This window comes from Pyxicephalus adspersus, chromosome 3 (genome assembly GCF_032062135.1).
Source record: "Pyxicephalus adspersus chromosome 3, UCB_Pads_2.0, whole genome shotgun sequence".
In the NCBI taxonomy this organism is placed as follows: Eukaryota; Metazoa; Chordata; class Amphibia; order Anura; family Pyxicephalidae; genus Pyxicephalus; species Pyxicephalus adspersus.
The window spans coordinates 78,765,703-78,784,030 of record NC_092860.1 but is presented as its reverse complement, the minus strand read 5'-3'; positions in this window follow the sequence as shown (position 1 = coordinate 78,784,030).

Genomic DNA, 18,328 nt, shown 5'->3' with positions numbered 1-18,328 from the left:
TAGGCCGTGCACATTCTTTCCTCAAGCTGTGAGAGGTTACGGGGCTTAGTGACATACATTTTGCTTTTAAAATAGCACCACAAAAAAAAGTCACAAGGTGTAAGGTCAGGGGAGTGCGGAGTCTATTTGAGGGGACCCCTTTGACCAATTCATTGGTCAGGAAACTTGATGTTTAGGAAATCTATGACTAACCTGGCAAAGTGTGGAGGGGCTCCATCTTGCTGAAAAAAAAACATCAGGAAGATCACTCCTCGCCTGAAGTTGTGGCACAGCAATTTTCTGCAGCATCACCAGGTAATTTTCCTCTGTAACAGTGGTCATGTTACTGGATGCATCATGGAAGAAAAATGGTCCAATCAACCCAGTGCTAAAAATTGCACACCATACCAACAGCTTCGGAGAGTCTCATTCATGCTCAAAGATTTCTGGTGGTAGTAGAGGCCTTCTGATGTGTGGTTTGTCAAGAGCAGATCCTGTTTTGAGAAACTCACCATGAATGGTGTAAATTGTGTAACGTGTTGGAGCAGTGTGAGGGTCATAAGGCTTCTTAAACTGAACTGCAGTCGGGGAGTGCAAATGTCACACTTACCTCTTGCTCACTTAAGCGCAGATACCTCTCTCTTGCGCATGTGGTCAGTTCTGACTCTGGGCCTGCCTCTGTTTCCGAGCTTTATCAATTCTGTCCAATCCGCTGGCCAATCAGAAAATAGCCTTTTAACCAGCCCTGTAGCTGGTTCACATACTGCACTCAATGTTCGTGCAATGTGTCTCTACTGGTGCCGATCCCCTAGTTCTGTTGAGCTAGTTCTTGTACACCTGTTGGGTAATTCAAGGGTTCCTCTGTCCAGCTCCTGTGTTAACCCCTCATTGTCCAGTCTGTTGGTTCCCAACCAACTTTCCTGCTGTTCCAGTGTTCCTGTCCACCTGTGGATATCCCTGAGTCACCTGTGCCTCCTGTTGCTTCCAGTGTCTCCTGTGATCACTTATTTTAATGTTAAATTATTCATACTCTAATGACAGTGAAAGATATTGTAATAACTAAATTATAAAAGAACCAGCCGGTGAATTTGAGATTGTTTGCTTTATAAATATACTCATATAAATAAAAATGAATCCAACTTACATAAAAAAAAAATATTGGTCCTTGATAAATATTTAGCAAGGGCCAGACATTTTTTTTTTTTTTTTTTTTGTGAGTTATCCACAATAATGGTGCGTATTTATAAAAAAAAAAAGTACTAAAAACTCATTGTTTTTTTGTCTAAAAACAATAGTTTAATTTATTTTAGAACCACCAGAGTAGCCTTAACAGAGTTTATGAGCCCTATATATTTGATGAACTTTCTATACATCGATTTTCTGAAAACTGTTGCAAGACCCTTTGAAATAATATTTGGGCATCCTGTCAGTACTAATATTCAAATTTGCCTCTGTTCAGTTAGAGGACCACTTGGCCTAGTCGAGCCAAAAAAGTTTTATTCCATATCCCAACTGCACTTTAACTTGCCAACTATATGTGTAGTGTTTCCTACAGGATTACAAGTGCTATATGTATGTAAATACCAACTGTAACCTTGTAATCATAGTAAATAGATCTCATAGATCCCATTGGCTAATGCTTGTTAGGGGTAGCCACTTTTTACATTGTCAATTGGGTCACACTGCCCACTACCTATTACAAAAAATGGCTGCTCCTAATATACAAAAAGGGGAGTAACATGAGCTAGCTTGAACAAGGTATTTTGTTGGATTTAAAAAAAAAACTGAATTATATGTTGGATTTTTTTAGTTGATTTGGAATTAGTCCAAATTTGAACAGCAACATAAACTGTCAATGACTGTGGGTCAGTATTCCTTTTTCCTTACTTTGTCCCATACCGATGGGCTTAGAATAGGGTACACACTTTTTAATCTTCAGTCTTTGAAGAGGTCTTGGTGCTTTGGTTAACTGAAATTGCCAGGATATCAAAGAGTACATGTCCCACCGGGTGCTGTGTTTTTTCCTGCTGATCTATTTGTTACTATAAAGCACAATAGTGAAATAATATAATAATAATTAGTAGAAGGAACTACACCATTTACCAGAGGGCACACTCAGGAGCGTTTGGCAAAAGTAGGGATCTGGGTTTGTGTAGTGTCTTGTGGTTTCAATAAAGTTGTAGGTTTAGTTAGGAATTTTATATAAACCAGGTGAAAATGGGTGAAAATTTAAATCAATAGAATAGACTTTTGTCAACAGGCTTTGGACCTGTGTCAATGACACAAAAAGAGCACAGAAGAATACAGATATACAAAAAACAAATCAAGTAAATTACACATGTGGGAAAATTACTGCATGTTACAAGACCTTAGTAAATATAAAATGATATATTTATTAGCTTGTATGTGTTATGTTAATTCATGGCATTTGTATTTTTGAATGTTTTGCTGTATAGGGTAATAGTTGAATTGCATGGATAGTACTGAATTTGTGCTCACTTGCCTAGTATACCATATTGCAGAATTGTAGGTAACTTGGTATATATAGCATATAATACGTCTTGTTCTTCCCCATTGTTTGTGCAGGTAATCACAGTCTCACAGAGTGGCGTTTCATGGATGAATAAAAGAAGGATTTGCTGATGGCAAGCTTTTGAAAATGTGTCCAAAAAAATCCAGTGAAGGTACATTTGTTTTAGGTTTATTATCTCCATTGTTTCTTTGGTGCTCAGATGTACTAACAAAAAAGCTTTATATGTTTGTAAATTATTAAAAAAGTTAACCCATTAACAATACTCAGACAGAGCTAAAAGTAATAATCCTAGAAAAAATATATTTTTTGCTATCATGGTATTATGATGTTCAATTGCTCTGAATTGAAAATATATTTTTAGTATTGCAACATATGCCATCATAAAAAAAGTCAAAAGCATAGTATTCACTATATATAATAAGGCTGTCAAATAATAAGCACATTAATTTATGCTTTGTAGAACAATCACTAACTGATTGGTTTAAAATGTGCAGCAAGGTAAGTGTCCTCAATTTTGTTAGAGACAACTGAATATCTGGATGATGTCAAATTTAGATTGCTTAGGAGCCTAATTACCTTGTACTATAGCACAGTACTTAATGATAATAATTCCATTCAAAGTGACATGTAATAGACGATAATCTTCTTGTTCTAACTCCACAAATAAAACTAATGCCATTACGATGTACTGTTTTAGCTAGAACTAATCTTTGATTGCATGTTTAAATGAAAAGGTTTTGACAAGCCAAACGCTGAATATCTCCAGACATGATAGAATCAGCACACATAAGTGAACTGGCAAAATGGCAAAAAGAAATGGAGGTTGTTGTTATTATATCAAACTAATAACATTGTTATTAACTGAAACTTAGTTCCACTTAGTTGTCCACTTCCACTTTGTTGAAATTTTAATGAAAACTGTATAAAAATATTGGTGGGTTGCATATTGTTTTTTAGGCAAAGTGAAAAAATTTTTATTAGAGCTATGGGCAAACTATTTGCAAATAAAGCACGGTGACTTGCACACTACTACGGAAAGATGTTCCAATGTGAAAATTGCCTTTTAAATACCATTTAGTGGAGGAAGGTTTTTCACATGGCTTAGAGTGGGAATGCATCCCCCCTCCTGTACCATACCACTCCACATGCCCTCCCTCAATTTTTTCCCCCCACATGGCCTCTTCCCCATATTTAACTGATCCAAAGGAATGAGGGTTTTTTGTGGGGTTGAAATCTGAATGCTTCCTTACTAAAATAGTACCTAGATATCCTTGTTATGTTAATTCATTGCAGATCCATTGCTAAGTGAGAGATTCCCTGCGCTGCAGTAATAGTGATGTAAAAGGAAAAACTGATTAAGCTTTTCAATTAGGAATACTCTATTAGCCTCAGTTGACTGATGTGGCTAGTGGAAAGTAAAAGAAGAAGTGTGCCAGATGCTTTTCAGTGTAAAAATCTTACATGGCATAAATTAAAGGCAGAAATTCTGTGAAAGTGATTCAATTGAAACTGACTACCGAACCCTAGTAATTGCCTTTATTTTCAGAATTTGTATTACTTGTCTATGTGGAGCCAGTGTTTTTCTAAACATTTGCAGAGCACACTGAACCAATTATATTAGCCTCTCCTTCATGAAAAGCTAGTGCAATTTTGCTTCTCTACCACAGTCTGGGCCTATTACCATTTGTCACAAATAAAGCAGAAAAAGACAATAGGGGCTTTGTAGTGGCAAAAAACCTGAAATGTTTATACTTGTGAATTTACAAGTGTACAATATTATTCTTTGTGTAAATCCACAAGTAAAAACATTTCTGCCCCTTCTGTCTATTTCTACTTTATTTTTGACAAGAATCTTTGGGGTTGGCACCAACAAATATGGACAAAGGAAAAAGCTTGCTCTACATTGCTCACCTATTCACATTTGTCCACTTTGGAAGATAGCTTATGTTGCCTCAACAGATAGCAACATGCTTGCACTATGTGTGGTGTCTTGCAGTGCCATTCATAGTAAATAACATCTCAACACATTGTACAGTAGAAGTCAATACACAAGGTACCACAGCTCACCTTTACGCATATACCTTGTGGTGAGTTGTGGTTAAAGAAGGGTCATGCACATCCATTGTGGTGTGTTGGCAGCCCATTTATAATTAATGGATTACCTTAACACAAAGCATACTAGCATGTCATATTGCACATTTGCATTAGTGCACCACAACAAAGTGTGAATGTCTTCTCACAGACAATATCCAGGTTTGGAGAGGTAGCTTTTTGGTGAACTGAACTAAGAACCTAGAGCAGCAAAGTCTAATAAATGGTAAAAAGAGTCAAAGATATGTGTAAATTCTCAGACTGTGAGGGTTTTTGTTTTTAGAAAAAAAAAATTTTGACAGATGTCATTTAACAATATAGGTACAGCAGAGCTGGTGACTGCATCCCCAAACTACCACTGCATTGCTTTATTACTTAAATTGTATTGTTTGTTATCCCTGAGTTTATTGCAAAATAGCAAAATATATATGGACTCTTGACTGCTTGTAGTCAATGAAACCCGCTGATTGTTTAAAGTTTGAGCAAAGATTGTGGTGCTTTTGCCTACGGAAATCAGTCAGAGCTGTTTTACAAGTAAATGTTCAAAAACAATGCTTAGTCTAATTGGTTGCTGTGGGCTGTTCAGTTTTTCTGTCCAAGTTTTCTTACTGTTTAGATCAGTCCTATGTAGTGTAACATCTGGCCAATGAAGACCCAGGGTTTCATCCAGGATCATAGGTACATTTGCCCCAGATACAGGTCATAGGCAGAGTATTTTTCTGTGTTATCAGACAGTTTTCCTTTTGACCTGAAGGGGGTGCTGAAGTACCAGGCTGAATGACAATAGGCTTCTTGGCCAGATGGGGGAGCTAAAGAGGCCTGGGGATATTTAAGTATAATTGTCTCAGCTAAAACCCATCCTGGAAATTAGGCTGGGGATATAAACTCCCAGCCTGCTCTTTTCTGCGTATCTGTTCTGGCTGGTGAGCTGGAAAAGTTAGAGCCCTAGAGTCCTGCACAGCACTAGGTTGGGCTGGATTGTTAGTAAAGGGAACTAACAGTAAGTGGCCAGGCTTTGATTTGCTGTTTGTTTTATTTTACCTGTTTTTGTGTGGAAATAGTATTAGTGAATAAAACCCCTGATGCACTTTTAAACCTGCTGGCCCTGTTTCCTGTTTGAAACACCCCCAGTTGCTACGGGCGATCTCACAGTAGCTAGAACACAGAAGTAATATAAATGTATAAAATATGATTCTGAATTGAAAAGAAATGTTAAAATAATTATGTTACAATCAACCAAGGTGATTTTTACATAAATAATATTTCCTGACTACAGATAAATAAAACATAACATTCAAATAGCAAAGTGATTGACTGACTCTCTAAAGCCTAGCTTGTATTAGTATACAGGGCTACATCAATTACAAACAGCATAGTTACTTGGTTTTAAACAAAAGTAGCCTGAGCTAGCTAGTTCTGCTGCAGCAACATAATGACATCATTGCTATTTATCGCACCTTCATATTTTTCCTTTTACTCACAAAATTAAATGTCTGCACTTTTTACTACAGTATGTAATAAAATTGCTTTTAAGCACTACTTGCATTTTTAGAGTTATCCTAACTGCTTAAAGCCAAATTAAAATATATCACAACTGTGTCAAAACCTTTTCTGTCTTCATCCTGCCAAATAAAAACAACAAACTTCATAATAGAGTGCAACAAAGTTCATATATTTAAAATGTACCACAAACCAGAGTTGATATTCAATGCTAACTTTATAATTTGACATGAAAAGGGTAATGTATTTTACTTATGGTATTGAGCACCTCGAGCATATTTATGGATAATAGTTATAAAAATGGAAACCAAGTGAATCCAAATCATATATTTCCATTTGAGGCCATGCAATACAAACAGACACAGGTGCATATTTTTCAACACAAGAAATACAATGATAAAATTGACAGATATGTACTGACCTCTAAAAAAAACAAGTTTGTTGAAGATATGTCTCAGTCCCAAATTCCATGTATGACTGATTAAGGAAATAATTTATTTAAATTAATGCACACATATAATAATTCAGACACATGAAAGGTAATTTTATGTGGCAGTGAAATGTCTATACTAATGCGATTGGTAATGCTTTGTTTGTCCCTTATTTATTCTTTCAATGTTTTTACATTCCTTGCATACACATGGTTAGATTACAGATGTTTCTCCCAATAAGGATGGTAAAGTAAGAGTTGTACAGGTTTTCAAATTTATGTGGAAGCAGATTGCTACATCAAGGGAACTCTGCTGTACAATTTTACTTTAAACTATAACAGCTGTGACTGATCAAAAAGCAAAAGTCTTTCTACAATAGGCACATTTAAAAATATTTGGTGTTGCAATTGCAGTATAAACCCTTAACCCTCAAGCCTTAGATGCAATAAATGGTTGAACTCTCTAAAAGAGAAGAATCAAATGACCTCTTTTTTCATCAAATTATTCAAGTGAAAAATTCCATAGGTTTCCTGGAAACAAAACACCTCTTTTGGCGCCACATCATTCCAAAAGTGGTCTTCATCACTCCATTTTATGAAGGATTATTTATATCTTTTTTTAATGATTTCACAATAGGTTTTTAAAGTGCTTTTGAGCAAACTCAGGTCTAAGATGGAGGTATTTAACTCTACCTTTGGGTGAATCTATTTTTTTTTAATGTATTCTGGCCTATATAGTGGATTTTCTTTATTTTGCGTATTTGTTATATTGGTGTTTTGAATTATTTAGATTCTCTGGTATTGTTGTATATTTTGGTTCAATAAATGTTTGTTATACATTTTAAATTACAAAGGGATCCATGATTTTCTGTTGAACACTCCCATTCCATACAGAAGCAGGGTATGATCATTAAAAAGTAATGGTTAGAATGCATACTAAAAGTGTAAGGAACAAAATGTGAATGCATTCTAAAGGAAGAGGAACAAAAGTATGAAAAAAGGAAGGAGAAGTTGAGGGAACAGCTTTTGAAAGCTTTCTTGAGGATTTATGATGGGATAACAAGGTTTGTCCTGAAAGACTGTTCTGGCTTGTAAAAGGAAAGGAGAGGGAGGAAACACTAGGCAAGGGGATGTGTACTTTTGTAAGATGATACTGATTGGAGCCTGGGGTTTCTGATTCTTCCTAAGACTGTACATCATTTAAATGCTAATTATTTTTATTTTTTTTGTGATCCAAGCAAATTTATTTTTAGTGAAAAGTTTTTCATGCAATGGAGATTTTTGCCACATGTATTATGAAGAAATGACATCCTAAATGTGGTTTGGGAAATTAAAAATGTTTTTTCAGTGAGATCAGGCTGCAGACCTCTGTGGAATTATTGGCAAATTTACCAGAGACCCTGAAAATATGTAGCTAGATTGATGGATATATAAGGACCATTTGGTAATATCTGGATAAGATGTTAGTTAAATTCAAGCAGAGAGACAATTATGATACCTCTTAATATCTGAGAGCCTGATCTGTTCTATATTTAGAAACCCATGTAGGTGTATGCTGAGATCCCTGTCCTGCCCATGCTGTGGCCATTTTTATGTGAATACAGTGGTTGTGTGTGTATTTTTTTTTATATGTGTTTGTGAAGTTCTGTGTTTTACCTTTAGCTCTATAAAAAGTTTTCACATTGTTGAACTTGGTTGTAAAGAAGCACCACTTAGAGTCCCTTAAAAAAAAATCATAATAAAATCAAATTAAAATTGCAAGCCATTATGTGCAGCCAAATTGGAATAATTCAAATATTCTAAAGTGATTTGGTTTGCTAAATGTTTGCTGCGTTAAACTATTACATGTGCAGTGAAGCAAGCATGAGCACATTTCATACCTCATTTTGTATGATTTTTTGCATCTTCTTTTTGTAGGATAAGGCAGATATAAGTACATCTATTTATTCAGTAAACACAATAAATTTAGTTTAGATATGTCAATCACAATAAGTCAATCACATTTTTTGCATATAGTGAACCTCCATCATTGAATTTAAATTTCTTGGGCAGCACAATGCAGATGGTTTTCTTACATACAATACAGTAGAAGCAATTCAACTAGAAAAGATCTCAAAAGCTTTTAAGGGAATTTAAAAGGTTATTTCTTGTGAAGTCATTTGTATAATTAAAATCTGCAACTGGAAGTATCTCATTATTAGGAGTACTTTACCCTGTCAAAAGTTGCTAGACATAAATGACTCCCTATCCTTACTTGGATTGTTGTATTAAACTAGAAATAAATCATTATGTCATCAATGTTGAAATAATTCTGAGTTTACCATAAGAGGAGACTAGTGTTACATTGTAAAGGGGGATTTAAATACACATAAATCTGATAATATGATTGTCCAATTTCTGTTTAAAGTGAACTTTCATGAAAAAAATGTCCTCCACAAACCAAGCCCAGAGAGTTCCACTTCATTATGGTTTCTCTCTTCATTCCGACGCTGGACAGAATGGTGGATGCTATCTATCATCTTCTTTCTTCTCTTGTTGGTTCTTCCTAATGTCACCCAAACCTGCACTGTGCAGATGTGAGACCAGTGGCATGTCTTCTTGCAAATTTTTAAAAAAGTGACGATCTCACTGTGCATGCGTGAGATCAAGCACTTTTTTTTACATGAAAAGGTAAGATAAGCCCCTGATGACGCATACTTGATCTTGCATATGAGGATGCAGGTTTCCTCCTCTGTCTTTACTTCTCCAACAGTAAATACAAAAGGGGAGGAGACTTCCATCAAAAAGTAAAAAAAAATAATACAACCTTTTTTCTATTTTATGAAAGGGATAGCTACCTTTTTATATAGTATTACAAATGTCATGATAGATCCTCTTTAAATTCAGCAACAAGATTTTCCAAAAAAATAGTTTTTTTGTTTTTTAAATATATACCTGCACAGGCCTATTTTACTATCCTGTAGTGTTCCAGGAAAAGGAGGGTCCACACTAGGTATTGGCAATTAGAGACTGTGGCCCCCAGTGATATGTAGAAAAGCAGCAGTGTGCCAGGTTCTGGGACACATTTGGGGTGCATTTGGGCACCAGGAGCTGCCAGATAAAGTGAATATTCTGACAGTAAAAGGATAGTCCTGACTGTTGAAAAAAGAGGGGTGTTCAGGTAGGTAAATACTAAACATCCACTGACTAACAATGCTGGGGGAGGAGGGATAAATGTTATAGCAACCCACTGACCACCAGTTTGGGGATGGGGCATTGTTACTACCACTGAATACCAGAGAAGGGAATTATTGTGTTCACTTACACCATTACTGGGAGTTATTTTTGCTGCCACTGACACCAATGCCGGGGGTTACCATCACTGCCATTGACGCCAAACTATACGCAGAGAGGCTACAACAACTTTAATGGCTACACCATTAGGTAAGTCTCTCTAAGTAGTAGCCTAATGCATTTCTGGCAGAGATGTAATACATATGTTTAGGCTTTTTTTTCATGAGCTACACTTTGAAATGTATCTGGTTTAAAATTAAGCATAAAAAAGGCTATCCTATGGAGAACATCAAGATATGTTAATTCTGCCTGAACAGTACCCTGGTGAATGTACACTTTTTCCCAAATTCCTGAACTATTTGTTTATAATTGTGCCTCTATGAATTGTCTCTACTTTCCTTTCTGAGGTTGAGTTTTATTTTCTGCTAGTTCCTGCCTCTCTACTGCTGCCATAAACTCCATTGCATACACATGTGTATTCCTGAAGTGTTTAATGTAGGGGTTGACATAGGAAGTGCAAAGTGTGCCACTGCACATTGGCCCTGAACCCTTCTCAGCCAAAAGAGTCCTTATGGGTCGTTACTGAGTTCAACAGGGGGTCCCCAAGTCATTTCTGCAACTCACTGTTGGCTAGAAGGCTGTTACAGCTGTTAGACTTTGATCTGTGTCTCGTGTTGAATTTTCCTATGTGAATATATTTGCAGTGAAGTGATTCTGTACAATCATCATTAATACCCTAGTCATGCACTTTTTTATAGGTCACACATGGATCATTTAACTGTTAGTTTTTAGGGTCACAATCTACTTTCTACAAGAAGTAAGAGAACAATATTTTCTAATGTAGCAAGCATGAGATTTCTCATTTTCTTCTTTCAGTATCTTAAGTATGTATAACATTGTGCCAGATAAATTGAACACAGCATTGTATGACTTCTCACGGAGCACATAGCAATTTTTCTGCTTTTAGCTCAGTAGTATGTTGTTTTATCCAATTAGGCTCTCAGTAGGTTTAGGATATTATGTTATTTTCCCATTTAATGTTCCTTCTTTTATTCCCATCAAAGAAGCACCTTTACTACAATAATAATGTAAACAGAAGAAATTTTGCACATAAGTAAGGAATAAGGATGACACATCAAATAAGCTTAAAATGTTTAAAAAAAAATCATATAAACAATAAACTTTAGCACAGTAATTACACATGTATGTGAATGTAATAGTATAGTATAAAGTGCAATGGCTGCATTTAGCTGCTACTAAATCATTTTTGTCATCCAACCAAGTTTGGTTGGAATGGTCAAAAAATAAAAAAGGCCTATTTTGGGTGAAAAAATCACTAGGAATGGTTTTATTATGGTTTCATGTTTTATTGTTACAACAGTGAAAAATTCCCAGTAAAAAACTGAAACAAAGTAATATCATTTTGTTATCAGTTGCAAATAGTTCTTGCCATAAATGTAAAGCAAATTTGCCATTTTTCTCATATTTTGACTGTTCCGTTGGGTGAAAAATCAACAGCAATGGTTTATTTAGCCATTTATAGTCTGTGTCTATTTTTTAAAGGTTCCTTTTTATTTGTGCTGTTGGTGGTTGTTTTGGTGGCACTATGGTGGTTTTTGGGGGTGGTAGTACCATTACTGCTTGGCATCAGGAAAAAGGTGGCTGCAACAGGTCACTAATCCAGGATTGGTTCATTTAAATAAACGTCATTTACTGCACACTGGTGGCAGCGTTGTCTGTTTAGAAACGACAATTCCACCTGCTTCACTAAAAACTTTCTAAGCAATGACTCAAGAGGGTGAAAAAGACTGCACCTGAATGGCATACTTGGGCAAATTTGACAAAAAGTTTCTTAGCTCAATAAACCATGGGGTTGAGCGTTACATTATCTGGCACTTTGGGACATGGCAGATAATGTGATACCACCAGCCCTATCTGATCTTCTAATTCCCTGGCCTTATGTTGCTGGTATGGCTGAAAATAGTTGTCCAATGGAAAAGTAACATTGTCCAATCATATCCAAGAAACTGTAGTCGGCCCTACTCAGCTTGTTGATGCTACATCTATGTTGGCCGGCTGAGACAAAAAGGGCTAAGGACTGATACAGTCCAGAATGGAGAACTGCCTGCTGACAAGATGAGGCAATGGTATGTCTCTTTTGGCAATCTTGTGTATGCAATATATTGAAGATATAACATAAAATACCAGAATATGGTAAAAGCACGTAACAAAGTATAGGTAAAAACTTACATAGTCATCACAAAACCATATTATTAGGTCCATGCTGACCATGGATGGGAATGCCTTGTACTATCCCCTCCTATTGTATGCTACTTCCCAACCTCTTAGATTGGAAACTCTTTGGGGCAGGGTCATCTCCTCCTCCTGTGTCACTATCTGTGTATGTCTGTCATTTGCAACCACTATTTAATGTACAGCGCTGCGTAATATGTTGGCGCTATACAAATACTGTTTATTATTAATATTATTATTATTATTATTAATAACAATAAAGATCCACTTAATTGGTTCTCCTGTGGCCCAAAGTTGATAGGGGTCAACAGAAATATTATTAAGCAAAACAGTACATTGCGTTACATATCGTCTCTTAACTATTCTTTCACAGGTTTAAACAGTTACACTTAACCCTAACCTTTTCTTTAGAGTAATTCTGGGCATCAGAAAAACTTTACCTGTGAATATCAGGATTGTTTTCCCTCCATTTCCTGGAACATGTAAGTTTCCTATATTTCAAAAATGTCTACTTAGTATCTTTAACTGCATGTTTGATTACACCCAGATCCAACAATCATTTCAAATAAATAAAATAACAACTTTCTATCACACCTGAAACAAATAACACTACCAAACATTTTAGGAAATACATCTTTATAGCTTTCCTAAAATATTCCTAATACTTTTTTGTAGATACTTAACTTTTTGTCAGATACTTATGTACTACATATATCTTCACACACTTATATGCACCTACATAATATTATCTGTCCACTTTTAGCACTATACCTAAAATCTATTCAGACAAGCAATTTTGAAAATATAACTTGAACACTTGAGAAATATGCTAATAGTTGCTTTTGTATGATTTAGCTCCTAGTCTCCACACATCCCTGAAGAATCCTAATTGGGTCAGGAAAAGAGACAATATGTAATGGAATCTGTTTTGCTTACTAATATTCCTGTTGACCCCCCCCCCCCCTGATCTACTTTGGGCAACAGGAGAAACAATTAAGTGGATCTCTGTATAATATAGACATTTCTATCCACAGCTAATGTGGACTTACATGACAATGTAAGTTTTTACCTATACTTTGATATGTGCTTTTAGCATATTCTGGTATTTTATGTTACTGAACTTTATCTTCAATAAATTGCATACAAGAATGTTTGCCAAAATAACCCCCTGCTTTTTTCTCTTTACTTTTTTAATGTTACAACTAATTAGTGGTTGGCACTTTAGATACTTCAGTGAGGATAAGGGTAGCCTCCCCTCTTACCCAGACTAATTACTTTTACCTTAAAGAAAAAGATTGTCCTGAGGTGACTGCACAATATTGTTCATAATAGTGCAGTATTATCACTGTTTTGGAAGCCTTTAAAAAAAATTCCCCAAATTTGCTGACATAGCAATAGTTCAAGAGTATCATCCTTTTTTTATCTTCTGCTGCTGTGGACATTTTCCATTTAAAGTTCCAATTCTTGCTAACACCTCCATGGTTAAGAGGCAAATGATGAGTTTTCCTGTTCATCCCCCTGTTGCAAATCCGGCATCTAAAAAACAAAACAAAAACAAGCAGAATAACATCACTGATGAAAGTTGTGTTGCCTTCCTTCATATGTATCCACATGTGACAGACATTCTTTAAAGGCTGCAGTCACAGCGACCCAAGCAATCCTGTCTTTGTGCCATGGCCAAGACATCAGGGGGCAAATTAGAGTAACATTTCAGAAATGATTTCACCACCAAATGTGGGACATTAGCAAAGCAGGAACTGTGAGTAAATTGGCCCAGGCTATTCTAGCCCACAATATTGAACATATTGTTGGCAATCACCTTATCAATTTTGGAGGTAGCAGGGGGGAGAAGCACAATTTATTTTTGCATGAGGGAAAGCAACTCGCCAGTGGTATGACTACTCTCACTCCAACTGACTAGAAGTAACATTGCATGGCAGTGACTGAACATACATTTGCCATTTTGAGAAACAGCTTTGTTGTGTTGATGTGAGTAGGGAGTTATACTCTTGTGAAGAGGAAAGAGTAGAAAAATCAGAAGAGTAGCAAAATAATCAATCAATTTGGTGTCATGCTTGGGGAGTTGGAGCCTCCAGGGGGCACTACGGTTTGCACAGATGTGGTGTGAGCCCTGAGAAGGACCAAGGCATATAATCTAAGCAGCAAGCAGGTCTTCTCTAGAGCCTCCAGTGGTGAGGATGTTGCGCTGCTGGTTGCTGCCTGGTTGCAGTACTTGGGCACACCAGGGTGGGCAGAATGATGCACGGTACCAAACCACTAGGTGGAAGAATTGTCAAGGAAGGCCAGGGTTGAGGCAGCCAGCAAGCAAGAAAGGTCAAGAAAAAGCCAGGGAACCAGAAGTCCAGGAAATAGATACAGGTGACAAGGGGCCACCGAAGACATTGTAGAACACAGGAAGCGACAGGAGGTACAGGTGACATGGGAGACACAGGGGAAAACCGCAAACACAGAGGAACACTGGAACAGCACAAGAACAGGCAGGGAAACACCAGACTGGGCAATAAAGACAAACACAAGAACTTGACAGGTTAAGCAGCGAAATAAACATGTATAGAGAAAATGCCCAGCAGAGCAAGGGGCTCATCACTAATGGAGACACGTTGCACGAACATTAAGTGTCTTTGTCTAAGCTAGCTAAATAGCCAAGGGTGATTAAGAGGCTATTTCCTGATTGGCAGGTAAAACTTGGAAGAGGAGGGGAGCCCAGGGTCAGAACTGGCTACATCCACGCATGCACAGGAGAGTGTCACCTGTGCTTTAGTGAGGAAGAGGTAAGTGTGAGAGTTAACGGCTGGGAGCATATTTCTGTTTCTTGGTCAAACATTCTCCAATGGAGAGATGAAGAAGCAGAAGGATGAGAAAGTTGACTGGAGAAGACAGATTATCATTGGAAAACCTGGGTGAACCAGCATATCTGGAACTGATTTCCTAAAATCATTTGCCAATATTTGGTAAATGTTTTCAATCCTGGACCAGATCCGTTCCAGGTTTACTGGATCACCCAGGTTCTTCTATAATACTCTATCCTTTCCAGTCTTAGAGATCTTTACTAGTGTTTCTCCTAGATCATAAGATGATACTACTTCATGCGCTAGATGAGAAAGATTTGCAATAATGTTTGCCTGGTTTCCCACTATGTACCCTGCATTTACATTTGTTGCAAACAGCAAAAAAAGCATCATCAAAAGCGGTCACCAAAAAATGTTTATTTTAATTGGAGTAGTGTGTGGTGGATGTCTTAACTTTTTACCTTAATATTTTAATTGTGCCTAACCCTGGTTTATATGGATATTTGAAAAGAAAGACAGAAAAGATAGGGTTTTCGGTACAGATATTAGAATTATTATTGGTAATAACAAAAATTTCACACAAAAATACAAAAAAAAAAAAAAAAATTATATCCTTTTTCCTGTATGTCACAATAGTTTCTTGTGATACATAAAGATTAAAATCTTGTATGTATCAGGTCCAATTTCCCTGATTATTAGTAAGAGGAAAAAAAGCCACTGGAAATCCTACATATCCCAATTAGAAGTGAACCTATTATAAAAATAAGTGTAAACTGTCCTAGATTCCTAAAATTTTGAACCAAAAAAAGACAAAATTTTAATAAACTTGTTAAGTTTTTAATCAACAATGAGGAAAATTTATGTTTAAGTCATACAAGGGCACTATTACCCCAACTTTTATAAAATATTATTGTTTTAAGGCACAATTAAAAGTGAACAGATAATGAAAATAGATTTTAGCTGTGCATCATACTGTTCTACCCAAAATAATAATTTACTGTATAACCTTCAGAATTGAATTGGATCTTTTGGAACTTTTGATCTTTCTGACCAAAGGTGTTTGAACTCTTACAATTTTACATTTCCGAATGCTTCCTCTTTTGACATATGTGTTTCAGTAATAATTGTACGTCTGCTGCATATTACCTATTTGTTGTCTAGATGCATAATATTAACAATGGTTTTGAGACTCACTGTAGCTAACAAATACTGTATACTTTCTTTAGCAAAAGATTTTCTATTCAATTTTGTACATTTTTTTTTAGGAATATCAACATATGCTTATAAAAGATAACATATACTTTCAAAGATTACAATGTTTTTTTAAGGTCAGGCTTTCTCTATTTTTATATCTCACACAGTCTTGTGTTACTTTTCCGAGAATATGTTTTTGGAGATAACAGACCGTCATCACTTTTTTCTTCTGTTTTTGGTAAATCTATTCTCAAAAAAAATTTTAAAAAAAGCACACCTTAACATGAAGTGCATTTTATACTTTCTGCAACACGATAAACAAAAAATAAGTTCTAGATTGTATGGTACATCAGTTTGATATATAATATGTTTCCACAAAATAGCTTGTGTTTGGCAACATTTTATCAATATCTGTGTGGAGTAATATAAGGATTTTTTTTCAATTATATTGCTTAATTGTTCAAAAAAAGGTTCTTTTTTTTCTGGATCTTCATGTTTAAACATCTCTGCTTTAAAATCCTCACTACTTACCCACTATTCCATATCCCCATCCTATTGTGTGCTACTTCCCCCACCTCTTAGATTGTAAGCGCTTCTAAGCGGGGTCCTGTCTTCCTCCTGTGTCACTGTTTTTATCTGTCTGTCATTTGCAACCCCTATTTAATATGCAGTGGTGGGTAATATTTTGTGTTTTTTTTATAAATATTGCTTAATAATAATAAAAGTACATTATACCCTAAGTAGTCAATAATTGTAAGAAAAATATATTTTCTTTTTTCTAGAGTCTTAGATTTCATGGGGTCACACAGATCTGAGTGAATTAAGTTCATGTGCTCTATGATTAATACTTTTTGGAAAAAATATTTCCTAAAATGTTCTTTCTATTCAGCTGGTACACTTCATTTTTTTGGTCAGCTTTTGTAAGACTGGCATGCTGATCTGCAGCGGATTTAATATTTTTTTTCAGAACTGTGTTAGTCAAGAGTGCCAGGTGTGTATATAGTTCAACTGTCTTCTTTGCCAGTGTTAACTACTTCAATGCATTTTAGCTGATACATTTTGTCTTTGATTTATACTTTGTTAGGTGGCTTCCTGTAAAAACACAGGTTACCTTTAAAAGTAACTACATTTTCATTGCCGAGCTTCTTCACGGACAGGATGTTACTTTCAAGGCTGGAAATATAATATATATCTGTGATATGTGTCTTTATGGTGACTGCGTAAATAATGAAAAAGTAGACAACCTTCTCCTGTTCCCTCTGAACCATTTACTATTCTCTAGCAGTTGTAGCTTTTGCTTTCATCAAGCTAAGTTGATATCACTGATCAAATATAGGGTTATATAATGGGACATTTTTGCATATTATCCAAAAACAGTCACTCTGCACATTGCCTGGTAAGATTTGGGTATTTACAAATATATATATATATATATATATATATATATATATATATACACGGCATATGTAAAGTACTTGGTTTATGGCTAGATATGGTTAGATTTCAAACCCATAAATGTTAACTGTAATTATAAAAATACAATTATTTAATATAATAATTTGGGGTAAATACTGTGTATTGAATAAGTAGCGGTGTGCTGCTTAGTGATCAGTCTTATATCTGTTTTGGGTCCTGAATGGACAATTGATCTATTGTTACATTGAGTAGTTTCCAAGTCAGCTTTTGTATATAATCTATATATAAAATTGTATGTGTGTATGTATGTTCCACCATCACTCAAAAACGCAAGGAGACATTTCAACCAAACTTGCTTTACATATGACTGAGACTCATGTGAGTGCATCAGTCATCTTTGTACAGCGCTGTGCTATATCTCAGAGCTATATTTGGATGTGTGTATGTCATCAATAGGAAATGCATGCAGACATTTCAACCAAACTTGCTATGTTCAACTATCGCTCAGGAAACGCATCAACACTTTTCAACCAAACTTGTTAAACATATAACTCAGACTCATGTAAGTGCAGCGCTGTGCTATGTTAGAGCTTTATTTGGTGATCACTTGGAAACACATGGACATTTAAACCAAACTTGCTATGTTCCACCATCACTCGGAAACGCATAGAGACATTTATACCAAAATGCTAGACATATGACACTGCTGATCTTTGTACAGTACTGTGGTATATGTCAGGTATATAAATGTATTATAATAGTGTGTGACTGTTGGGGGACATTAGAATTGGATGTATGTGTGTATGTTCCACCAATACTCGAAAATGCATGGAGACATTTCAACCAAAC